Source organism: Bidens hawaiensis, unplaced genomic scaffold (genome assembly GCF_021521415.1).
Source record: "Bidens hawaiensis isolate Kalapana, Puna unplaced genomic scaffold, B.hawaiensis_p1.1 tig00056251_1, whole genome shotgun sequence".
Taxonomy (NCBI): Eukaryota; Viridiplantae; Streptophyta; class Magnoliopsida; order Asterales; family Asteraceae; genus Bidens; species Bidens hawaiensis.
Window position 1 is genome coordinate 82,465 of NW_027500147.1, and position 11,961 is coordinate 94,425.

The window sequence follows — 11,961 nt, forward strand, 5'->3', positions numbered from 1 at the left end:
ATTTCGCTTCGAATGTGTTTGATTGTGATGTTCAGATATGGCAGAAGAAGAAGAAGTTCAACCTAAATATGCCTTTGAACCAAAGCACAATTTGTGCGCACTACTACAAGTCCCTCCTGACAATGAGCCAGTTGAGAGAATGATTACTTGGATGGCTAGATCCAATGTGATTTTGCTTTCACAGAATGCCCAATAATCTACAGAAATCATTCACTAGATTTCTGGCGATCTACAAGACTTGTTGATGACATAAATGGGAAAAGAATCGAAGCAACTGTTGCAAGCCATGAAATACATGTGACAGAAAGGATGATAAAAAGATGTTTGTAGTTACGTGATGATGACCATAACCCTATAAACTTCAATACTGATCATTTGATGAGGATCTTTGAGCAGACGATGGGGTATCAGGGAACTGTCCATGATGGACAATTTCAAAAGGGGATGTTCCCTATGTTGTATAGATTCTTAATTCACCATGTGATACAGGGGTTTGCTCCAAGAAAAGGATCATGGACTCTGATGAGTCGTGATTTAGCAAATGCCACTGTTGGTATTATATATGATCTGCCTTTCAATTTTTCAAAGATGATCTTTGATGGCATGATTGGAAACTTGAAGAAGGACGGAGTTGACAAATTTCTGCAATACCCTAGATTCCTACAGATAATCTTTAACAGGGAATTACAAGATCTGCCCACAATTGTTATGACACATCAGCTGCAGAATCCGGACACATATAGAAGAATTAGAAATCCGGGTGTTGCCAATAGATTTAATCCAAACATTCCGTTTGAGATTTTACCATGGTTGTTGAACCATGATTTGGAGATTATGCTTGTTCCTGAGCTGAGTGTTGGTACATGATGTCAGTAGTTCAGTGTCTAGTGTCTATAATCGAGTTAGTTGGATTTGTATTTTGTATTAAGCGAAGTTAGCTCACAAGTTCGCTTATATAGGCGAACTTGTGGAACAAGCGAAGTTAGTGACAACTTCGCCTAAACATGTTAGGCAAAGTTGTCGTCTGTTATATACGGCTAGGTTACGGCTGAATTAGTGGAATCAGTTTATGAGTTGTTCAGAGTTTGTGTAATCGGTGATCAGTGAATCACATGTTTCCAGTTGCAATACAACGTGTCTTTGTTTATTGTAACGTGTGTTTGATTGTGTTAACGTGTATCGTCTTCTACGCTCGTATCGTCTTACGTAGGGATTCCGCACCTACGTAGAACGAGATATTCCGTGTAGATCCAGCTGGAAACCTACAATTGGTATCAGAGCTTTTGCTCGTGATTGTGTGGTTCGGGATTATCACGCGGGTGTAGAAATCGTTCCGTTCGACTATTCGCGGGACGAGTTTACCGAATTTTTGTGTCCTACTCACCTCCCACCATCATAAACAACCCATTACACCTTCCCATACCTCGCAAAACGTCAAAATCAAACCTGCAAAATCATCGTGTTCATCAGGCGAAGTTGCCGCTACTGTTTGTAGGGTTTAGGCGAAGATATAAGGTTAAGCGAAGTTATCCACAACTTCGTCTACCTCACAAGTTCGCTTATCTCAAGCGAAGTTATCCACAACTTCGCCTACCTCACAAGTTCGCTTAACTTAATCAGGCGAAGTTGAGAAATCAAGCGAAGATAAGACTTAAGCGAAGTTAACTTTAACTTCGCCTACAGTACTGTTCAGAATAAAATTTTTATTTTTTCGGGTTTCTTTGTGTTTTCCTTTCGTGAAAAATGACTTCCATAAATTTTACGGAACTGGTAAAAATGGAGGTGGAAGCGGATTCAGCTACTAAGGCATCGAAAATGCTTAAGGGTACCGATTTCGTGGCGTGGAAAGATCGGTTTGAGCAGTATGTTAAATATCAAGATGCTAAGATGTGGGTGTGCATTCAAGATGGATACATTCCACCAACTGCTTTTTATGAGGGTCGTGAACAAATTAAGAAATACATCAAGATGGAAGAGGAAGAAAAGAAGATGTATGATGCTGAAAGCAAAGCTCATGCTGCGATAACAATGGCTCTTCCACAAGAGATTCTTCACACCTTCAAGAAGTATAAAACCGCTAGAGAGTTATGGGAAGCACTTGAAAACCGATTTGAAGGTATGTTGGGGATACGTGCATCCAAGATTAAACTACTCAAAACCCAATTCTCGGTGTTCAAGTATTTGAAGAATGAATCACTTGATGATATCATCACGAGATATTATCACCTGATGACCGAACTCAGCAATTATTCCATTGCTTACAAAAAAGAGGAGATTGTAGAAAAACGTCTTGATGCTCTTCCACCGAAATGGGAGATGTACACTGTCTTGATGAGAGAAGATAAAGAGTTTGCCGACTATGACTTGGAAACAGTAGTCAACAAACTACGAACTTTTGAACTTAACATGGTTCGAAAAGAGACACCAACTGATCAGGTTCAGGATCCGGGAATGTATGGTGCGAAAGTTAATTCAAGTTCAAGCTCGAAGTCAGAATCATCTGCTTACTACTCAAAGGGAGACTCGAGCTCTAACTCAACTCATGATGGTCATGTTTCTCACAACATGGACGGTGATGTGTGTTTCGTAGCTGGTGGAACAAATTCTTCTAAACCTCAAACAACAAAGGGTAGTTTTTTTTCAAGTGTTCCGAACATCAACTACTCTCAGATGCCCATGAGTGTTAAATCTGCTGAACAGCAGTTTGCTCTCTATGCATCTTTCATTGCTTCTTACGAAAATTACATTAAAGGTAAAATCGTTGATCCTGCAACTTTAGACAAAGACTATGATCAGATCGATGCTGATGATCTGGAGGAGATGGATCTGCAGTGGCAGATGGCAATGATTGTAAGAAGAGTTAAAAGGTTTATGAAGAAAACTGGTAGAAAATTCGTTGGTGAAAGACCAGGTTTTGACGAGTCAAAGGTTCGGTGTTATAACTGTCAACAGAATGGCCACTTTGCTAAAGAATGCAAAAATGACAGAGTAGAACGCAGTCAAAACAGGTCTACACAACAGAGTGGTGGTGGTAGTGAGAATAGGGCGATGATATCCAGACAGAACGGGGAATACAACTGGAATCTGCAAGTTGAGGAAGTGTTCGAACAGGCCAACTTGGTTAACATCGAAACTGAAGAAAAACCCAGAGAGACAAAAAGAAAATCAGGCCTAAACTCCCTTGTACGAAATGTGAAAATCTGTCTGAACAGTTGAAAACAATAACTGATCAGTTTGTTAGTTTGGATGCTCAATTCAGAACACTAAAAGAAGATCATTATTACACTAAAACTAGAGAAAACAGTTACAAGGTAAAAATAAAAGCTAGTGAGAAAGATATCAGAAGTCTTAAAGCAAGTCTAGCTGAAAAAATACAAGTAATTGATCTTAGCTATGAAGTGTTAGAAGAGAAAACCAAACTAATTGCTGAAAGGGATAAACAGATAGCTGATCACCAGGTGAAAATGGTGGAACTAAACAGAAAGCTTGAGCAATTTAGAAATTCCTCCGCAATACTTGATCACCTCGTAAGTGATCAACGTTCCCCAGTTAAAAGGGGAGGAATTGGATATAATGAAGTTCCACCACCTTATAATCATAACTATACTTTTGATCCTAGTAATCAGAAATCTGTTGATGTTGAAATTGGTCAGACAGTTCCTGTTAAGGTTACGATTAAATATCCAGAAGTTAGTAAAGGCGAAACGAGTAAGCCTGTTTTGAATGTTAAGATTTCTGTTCCTAGTTCTGTCTCATCAAATTCGGACAAGACATCCGAGTCTAGTGAGACAGAAGAAGAGGAAGTGTTACTAAAATGTGGAGAGGAACATAAACCAACTGAAAAGAATTCTCCACTAAACCCGTATGTCCCACCATATGTTAGACAAACAGACAGTAATGCAGCCTCATCATCTAAACAACTATTGAGACGAAAGTTGAACACAGGAGTTGTTTCAGATGCAATCAAATAGGACATCTGATTGCTGATTGCCCTCTGAAGCAGAGATTCAGAGGTATGAGGCCTTCGAAAACTGAGAATAGAACTAACAGTAATTTCTATAATGGTAAAAATGAAAACTCATCAAAGTTCAGATCTTGGACTAATCCAGGTTTTCAAAGAAGTCGACCTCAGTTTTTTCCAGTTAACAACCAAACCATTAGTAATAATTCATTTAACAAACGAAGGTTTGGATGGCCTCATAGTCAATCTACTAGAAGGTATCCTTTTGGGTCTTACAGAAATCAGTCTAATACTAACTTTGGACAGCCAAAGTACGGGATGCATTTTAACAAAGGTAACAAGAATTTGTTACACGAGTGGAAACCTGTTCAGGGAGGAAGAGTTAGTTTTGCTGGAGAGAGTGGTGGAAGGATTACTGGAATTAGGACAGTGACTAATGGCAAAATGAAGTTAGAGAAGGTGAATTTCGTTGAAGAACTGAAGCATAATCTGCTGAGTGTATCTCAGATCTGTGACAAAGAGTACACTGTGCACTTTACCAAAGATGAAGCGATCGTACTGTATCCTGATTTCAAGATACCAGAGGAATGGATAGTAATGAAGGCTCCAAGAGAAAAGAATACATATATTATGGACATGAGGTCGACTGAGATGGCAACAGAAGAATCGTGTCTTCTGTCAAAAGCAACTGAATCGGAGTCCGAGTGATGGACAGGCGAAGTTTTGGACAGACGAAGTTATGGACAGGTGAAGTTATGGACAGGCGAAGTTGACTTTTAGGCGAAGTTGACTTTAGGCGAAGTTAAAAAAAAAAAAATAAAAAAAAAAATTAAAAAATAAATTGTTTGGAGTTTTCGTCTGTATGGCCAGGTGTACACGATTATTGTGAGACCGAAGACGTTGTTCCGTCAACGAGTGAAACTTGTTATCTCTTGGTCTTACGTGTGAACAAATACGTGTCAACTCTGGATATGGAGTTGAGGTTGTGAATGGGATATTGATTGAAACTGGATATTGACACATATTTGGGTGTTTGTGGGCAAATGAAATAGTTGTTGTTCGAGGTTGACCAACTGAAGAAAGTCAAATTGAACTGAAGGTTTTCGTCATTACTGGATTGCGGTCAGAGCATATTATTTATGTTATTTTCAAGGCGTTCGAGAATTGGATCCTGAAACGTGATGCTTATTTATTAAAGTGAAAATCCTGGAACAAGTTGGATTTAATCGGGAATTAAAGTGTTTATGTTCTTGATCGTTATCCCTGGTGATTGAAGATGCTTCGGATTAATTAATGGTCATGTGTGTTAGATTCTGTCAAGGTGGTTTTGTGATGAAATTGATCACTTGATATTGAGTAGTTGAAGATTAAACCTTATCGTATGCCGACGTGTTGGTGAAGTTGTGGAGGGAGCCCAACTTCACGTGTTGGTGAAGTTAGAAGAACTTCACGTGTTGGTGAAGTCAGAAGGACTCACGTGATTGGTTGAGATGATCAATTAGGCACGGGGATGCATGCATTTCAAAGACCTCAATCTATATAGTCGGAGAAGCTTACACTGAAGGGGAGATCTGATATGGAAGACGATGGGTGATTGGTAGATTTGTGAAGCTACAAGACAGTTTTAGACACGGCAGGTTGAAGAGCAAACAGAAGATCATCAGTTAAGAGGGAGTCTGTTGGTGCATGTTTTGTAACAGATGATCTTTTGTGTTTGTTAGAATTGAGAGCAACGGTCAAAGGGGAGTCTGTTGGTGCATTTTGTGACCGTCGCTATGCAATTCTGATCAGCGGAAACGAAGTACGAAGTTAGAACAACTTCACCATAGGCGAAGTTATAACAACTTCGCCATAGGCGAAGTTAGAACAACTTCGCCATAGGCGAAGTTATAACAACTTCGCCTACTGGCCCAAGCCCAAGCCCGCGAAGTTGTTTTGTCTATATATATATGTGTCTTGTTTAGGTTTGAGTATCCAAAAAATTAGAGTATTGTGTGTTCAGTTCAAGTAGCTAGAGAGAAACAGAGAGGCAGAGTCGTGTGGGACGGCCCGAGGTAGAGCTCACCTCGGGTCGGCCGTGTCTTTGTTTTTGTTCGTTTTGTAATATGGTTTGGTTATGATATAAAAGATCTGCAGATGTGTTTATCCCATTCGTGTGTTTGTTCGTGTATGTGTTTTTGTGTAATTGTGTTCTTCGTCTTCTACACCATTAAACGAGTCAAGGAGGATTCCGCACTCCTAGACCTCGTGTGATCTCGTATCGATCGGCGACGCCCCAGGGGGACTTACACTGAGCTCAGGGGAGGAAGAGGAGGTTGATGAGTTGGAAGATGAAGATGATGATAATGATGATGGAGATGAAGGAGGGGCTGGAGGAGCCATGATTTTTGATGCACTGGATCAGGGGGAGAACCAACCTATTCCAACACCACCACAATCACCATTATCCATTGACCAACCTATTCCAACACCACCACAATCACCATTACCCATTGACCAACCCATTATACCATCACTACCACACACTCCACCACATCAAATCACTCAATCCCCACCCCAAACCTTAACCATGAACCAGCCTGAAACATCAACTCATTTATCCCCAACACCACAAACACCATCAACCACTAGCCCAATTCACACTGATCCATTTATTTCAAGCCCACCTCATACACAATCACCACCATAATCCATATTTCAAACTCAAACTACAACTCAAGAACAACCTGATTATGAACCTTTCTCTACATCACCACCTACAACCCCACATACTGAAACATACCTATTTCAAAGAAACCTTGATTTAATGATGGAAAATGCTGAATTGAGGAAGAGGAATGAGGAGGTCACTATGGAGAATGTCATGTTGTTACATCAGTTCGTAAGGGCAAAAATGAGAATTCAAACCCTGGAGCAGGAGGTTGAGAAGACCTCAGCGGCCCCAAAATAGGAGGAGAATGTTAATATGCTAACTGACTCTATGGTGAATGATGAACCTGAAAAAGAAACATGTGTAGAGGCTGTAGATGGTTTGAAATTGATTTCGAATGCATATGATGATGAGGATGAAGATAGTGAGGAGAGAAGAATAGAGGATGATGAGTATGAAGAAGATAAATCAGATGTAGGAGAAGAGGATTACGATGTGAATGATGAAGTAATAAATGTGAAATGGACTGAGGAGAATGATGAACTAAGGAATAATGAGGAGACAAGGGATGGAGTTGAAAAGATAAATGTTGAAGAAAATGTAGCTACCACTGATGAGGCTACTGATGTCTTGACTAATGTGGCAAGTGATAATTTAACTGACATTCAAACTGATGTGTTAAATGAAGAAGATGCTGCTATTGAGAAACTTATACTCACTGAATCTGAACAATCTGAAAGTTCCAAAAGGGTAGAGCATGACTCAGAATTAGAAGCCCTTGAGAAATAAATTGATGATTATCAGCAAACTAATGAAGAGGAAGAAGTGCAGAAAAGAATGGATAAAGGTAAAGAAAAAGTGACAAAGAAGAGCCTGTTAAAGCTTATCCTTAGAAAGATATTCTGTTTAAAGATGATGTTGAAGCTGCTACTGCTGCCTTGAAAGAACATGAAAGTTTTGTGAGAGAAACAAGGGAAAGGGAAATCTTGGCCCATACTTTGACTCCAGAGGAGCTAGTAGAGTAGGAAGCACTGATCACTCAGGCCAATATTGCTAAAATGATAAATGTAGATTAGATTGATCAAGATGTGATTGAAGCTTTGATTAATTTGAAAAGAGATGAGGAAGCAGACAATTCCTTAGCTATGGTGGTTAGTATGTTTCAACCCCAAAGCCAACCTGAAAAGAAGTCAAATGAAACTGCTGAACCTACCAATTTGAATATTGAAATTATAACTGAAGAGGAGATTGGTGATTCCATTACCTCTATGGCTGCCAAGAAATGGGTTGAGCAAGTGAAAGAAGATATAAAGAAAATCCCAGATAGTGTCCGGTCACAAATGAGAAATGTAACTCAACCTCAAGAATTAGAAACAGTCCATCAAAAGAAAGAAAGACTTTCTAATCTGTATGAACAATTTGCTGAGAAAGTCAACATATTTTCTAAGATCTATGAGAGAAGAAAGAGGGTGAATGTGCAGTCTGAAGATGAACGATCTGCAAAGAAAGGCAAGTGGGATGATAAAAACAAATATTTTGTACAAACTTCGGATAATGATGCAAGCCCAATTAGGGCAGTCCTACTGCAAACCTTGCAACCAGGAGAAAAAGTTCAAGGTGTTCCTGATGTGCCTATTAGAAGTGAATCAAACCCAGATCATCCACCTTCTGATGAGCACAAGATAGATGCAGTAAATGACTCAACTGAGGAGGAGGATGAGTCTGATGAATCTGATGAATCTGATGATCAAAATGGCAATGATGGAAAAGGTGTAGAAGCTGCCAGTGTTGTCTCTCCTCAAGTCACAATGACTGAGGAACAAAAGGCAAACATTGAGATGAGTTTGATGGAAGCTAAAAGGAAACATCCATTGGTTGTGAAATTGAGAAGCTTTGGTATAAGCTTTGAGACTTTGGCTGCTATGAGTGATGATGAATTGAAGCAGAGATTAGAAAAGAAAAATGACACTATCAAAAGGCTTATGCAACAAAAGAATAGAGATGCTCAGAAACACATAGATTATCTAAGGAAGCATGGGTACTCTGTAAAGGATTTGAGCCACTTCAAGCATGACAAGCTTCAAGATCTCTACAATAGTGAAAGAGAGAAAGTAAAAGAAAAATATGTCAAAAACAATATGAAGAGATTGAAAAGATTGAATCATTGAAAAAGAAGTATGGAGGTATGTGTGGATACCTATTGGAAAAAGGGATGAAGCCTGAGGTAGTTGAAAAGCTATCAAAAGAATCAGTGTAATTTCAATACAACAAATTGAAAAGAAAAGAGAAATTGAAAAGAGTCCAACCTGAACCCCCCCCCCCCCCACTGAGCAATCAGAAAGTGAACAAGAACCTCCCAAAAGGAAGAGAAGATTAATGACTGTGAGGGAGAAACAAAAGGCTCAAACTGAAAAAGAAAAAGAAGCTCCTGATGTTGAAACCCCAATCCCGGAGGAATCAAATTCTAAAACAGCCAATGAACCCATAATTCCTTGGGAGAATGAAGAAATGATTAAGATACTGAGGGGAATAATGATAAATCAGAGGGGAATGGATGAAGCCACTTTCAATGCATTAGAAAAAGAATATCTAAAAGAACTTTTCTATATTCAAAAGGTTGACTGGGAAAAGGCTCTAAGGGAAGGTGAGAACCATAGAAGCTTTGTTGATGGAAAGTTTTGTCTGCAGGATTGTCAAACAATTGTGGGACAGATAAGATGATGCTTATTCTCAAAGAACAAGCAGGATATGATCTTGTTGAACTTTCCAAACTTCCACCTGAAATGGTAGAGTCAATCTACATCAATACTTTCAAGTTGAGGCCTAGAAAACCCATAAAGTCTATTCCATTTAGACCTCCACTTTCAAGAAGATATCCACAAGCAGGAAGAGGTGGAAGAGGTGAATCATGTAGGAGTGGATCCCAAAGAACAGAAAGACCATAATCAAATGTGGATCTTCCAAGAGAACTCTACTATGATTCTGTTACTGAGTCTCTTAAAGTAATTCTGGAAAGTAGGCAACTAAGAGACATTGTTGTGAAAAGTGATTTTAATGAATATACTCAAGAACAACTGGAGAGGATGGCCGATCTCAATTTGTATGATATTAGAGATAGAAGCAAGAGGGCTGGAAGACAACATAATGATCTCTCCAAGTACTTAAGAGAAGAAGCTGAGAAGGGATTTCAATTCCTAAAAGAAAAAAGAAGCTGGAAAACAAGTCAATTTCACAAATCAAGACGAACCGCAAAGTTAAGGAAAATGGACAGTGCTGAAAGGTACTACAAGATGAATGTCAAAGACAAGAATCCTTTTTCAAACATGAATACTTGCATCAGTCTTGAAAGAAGAATGACACGCCCCAATTACACAGTTCAAAAGAATGGAGTAATAGCTGATATTGAATATAAAGAAAATGGTCATTATGTGCTTAGAAATTCTGATGGATTGGGGATAATCAAAAGAGATGAAGACCATACTTACCTGCACACTGAAGATCTGATGGATAAGGGACATGGTCATTTCTGAAAGTCACACTTATTACCAGGTCCTTGATATGTTTAAGCAAAGAGCATGAAGTGTTATTGCAAATAGAAAACAAGCCTACAATGATGCAAGAAGAAGACAATATTCTTAGAGTAGGTTTTTACTTTGTAATGTCTTCGGACAGCTTTTGAATATTTAATTTGTTTATGTTATTTGATTATGTAATTTGACTTTTAATTTGATGTGTACTTTAATCCTATGTAAGTAACTATAGAGGTGTTTTGGGACAGCTGAGGTGTTCCAATCTAGGGGGAGATTGTTGAGTCAAGATTTGACCCAAAACTGATCATATTTGAAGATTGGAATCTTCTCAACCTCGTCAGAAATGACTAAGTATGGAACCGGGCACACCTAAAATATCCGAGCAAGCTTTTACTTAGCCAGGCATGATATTTTGCCTTTCGCATCTTCAAGAAGTCTTTTTTAGTGGATAACCGGGCAGGGTTCACTCTTTCTGTATACCCGGGCAAGGTACACTATATCAAGAAGGTTTGTTCTTCATAGCCGAGTAAGGTTTACTTCAGAGTAAGCTCTTGGCTAACCAAGCTCAGAAAGCCAAGTGATTGGATGACCGGGCAAAGTATTCATTAGTAATACAGTGGTCCAAGTATGCTTTGATGGATAATGAATTATCTTAAGTATCATCGGGCAAGGATCAACTCAAGCAGGGTACAGTGCTACCAAGTACACTTTGCTAATTAGCTTATTCCAAGCAAGGAGTTGATAGGACCATTGAAGAATAAGGTTGCTCGTTGGATTATGTCGGGCAAAGTCTGATATAATCAAGAAGATTGAAGTCTGCTTGGTGAGTATTTTCCTTTGGAAAATACTCTGAGTAAAGCATACTCGGATAACTGCTCCTGGGCACACTTCAAGGTTACCAAGTTTGACAAGGAAGGCAGAGCACAAAGTCTACTCGGAGAAGGTTACTTCTACAAAGCCTACCTGGAAGACTTGTTTTACACTTAGGATTATTTTGATTATGTAATTTGAATATGTATGATATATTTAGGGTTTATAGAAGGAATGACAGCTGTCCTGAGGTGCCAGGCCTATAAAAGGAATAATTAGGTCACACCTTAGGCAGAAGAAAAGCACAGCAGAGACGAAAAGATAGACGGCTGAATAGAATTGTACGGAAATAGCTTTCCCTTCAAGAAACCCTAAATCGATTAACGTTTGTATGATGAACATTATATGAATGGAAATCTTTTGAGTGAATCTTGATTGTGTTAGTTACCTTTTGATTTATTTCTCAACAACTACCTTGTTTGTTATTAATTCCGCCTTTAACAAACTTCAATCTTTTTAAAAATAGCAACCCGTCATTAACTCCCTTGTCGACACATTTATCCATGGGAGTTATGACTTGATTTTGTAAAGATCTACCTCAAATCGGGTACATGACATCATGTCTGAATGTTTGATGGCAAACGTGGATTTTCTTCACTTTAAGAAGGATTTTTTATATCCTCCTCGATCTCACTAGGGATACTGGTTCCTCTTGTCATCTTCTAACCGGATGAATCTGAGCGCCATTTTCCTGACTTCATCAAGGGTTTTGCACGGAGTCATCACATTATCATCATAAAAAGGGGAGCCCCTCGGAAATCCCATCTTGAATGCTTCAACAGCAGTAGCCATATCAAGATTAGGGATTTCCAGAGCTTCTCTGCCAAACCTTGTGAAGAAATCCCTTTGGGATTCATCACTAGGTTGGATAACGCGGTATAAATCATTAGTTAACTTTTCAAATTTCTTACTCCAGGAAAACTGACTGTTGAACAAGTTAACTAAATTAG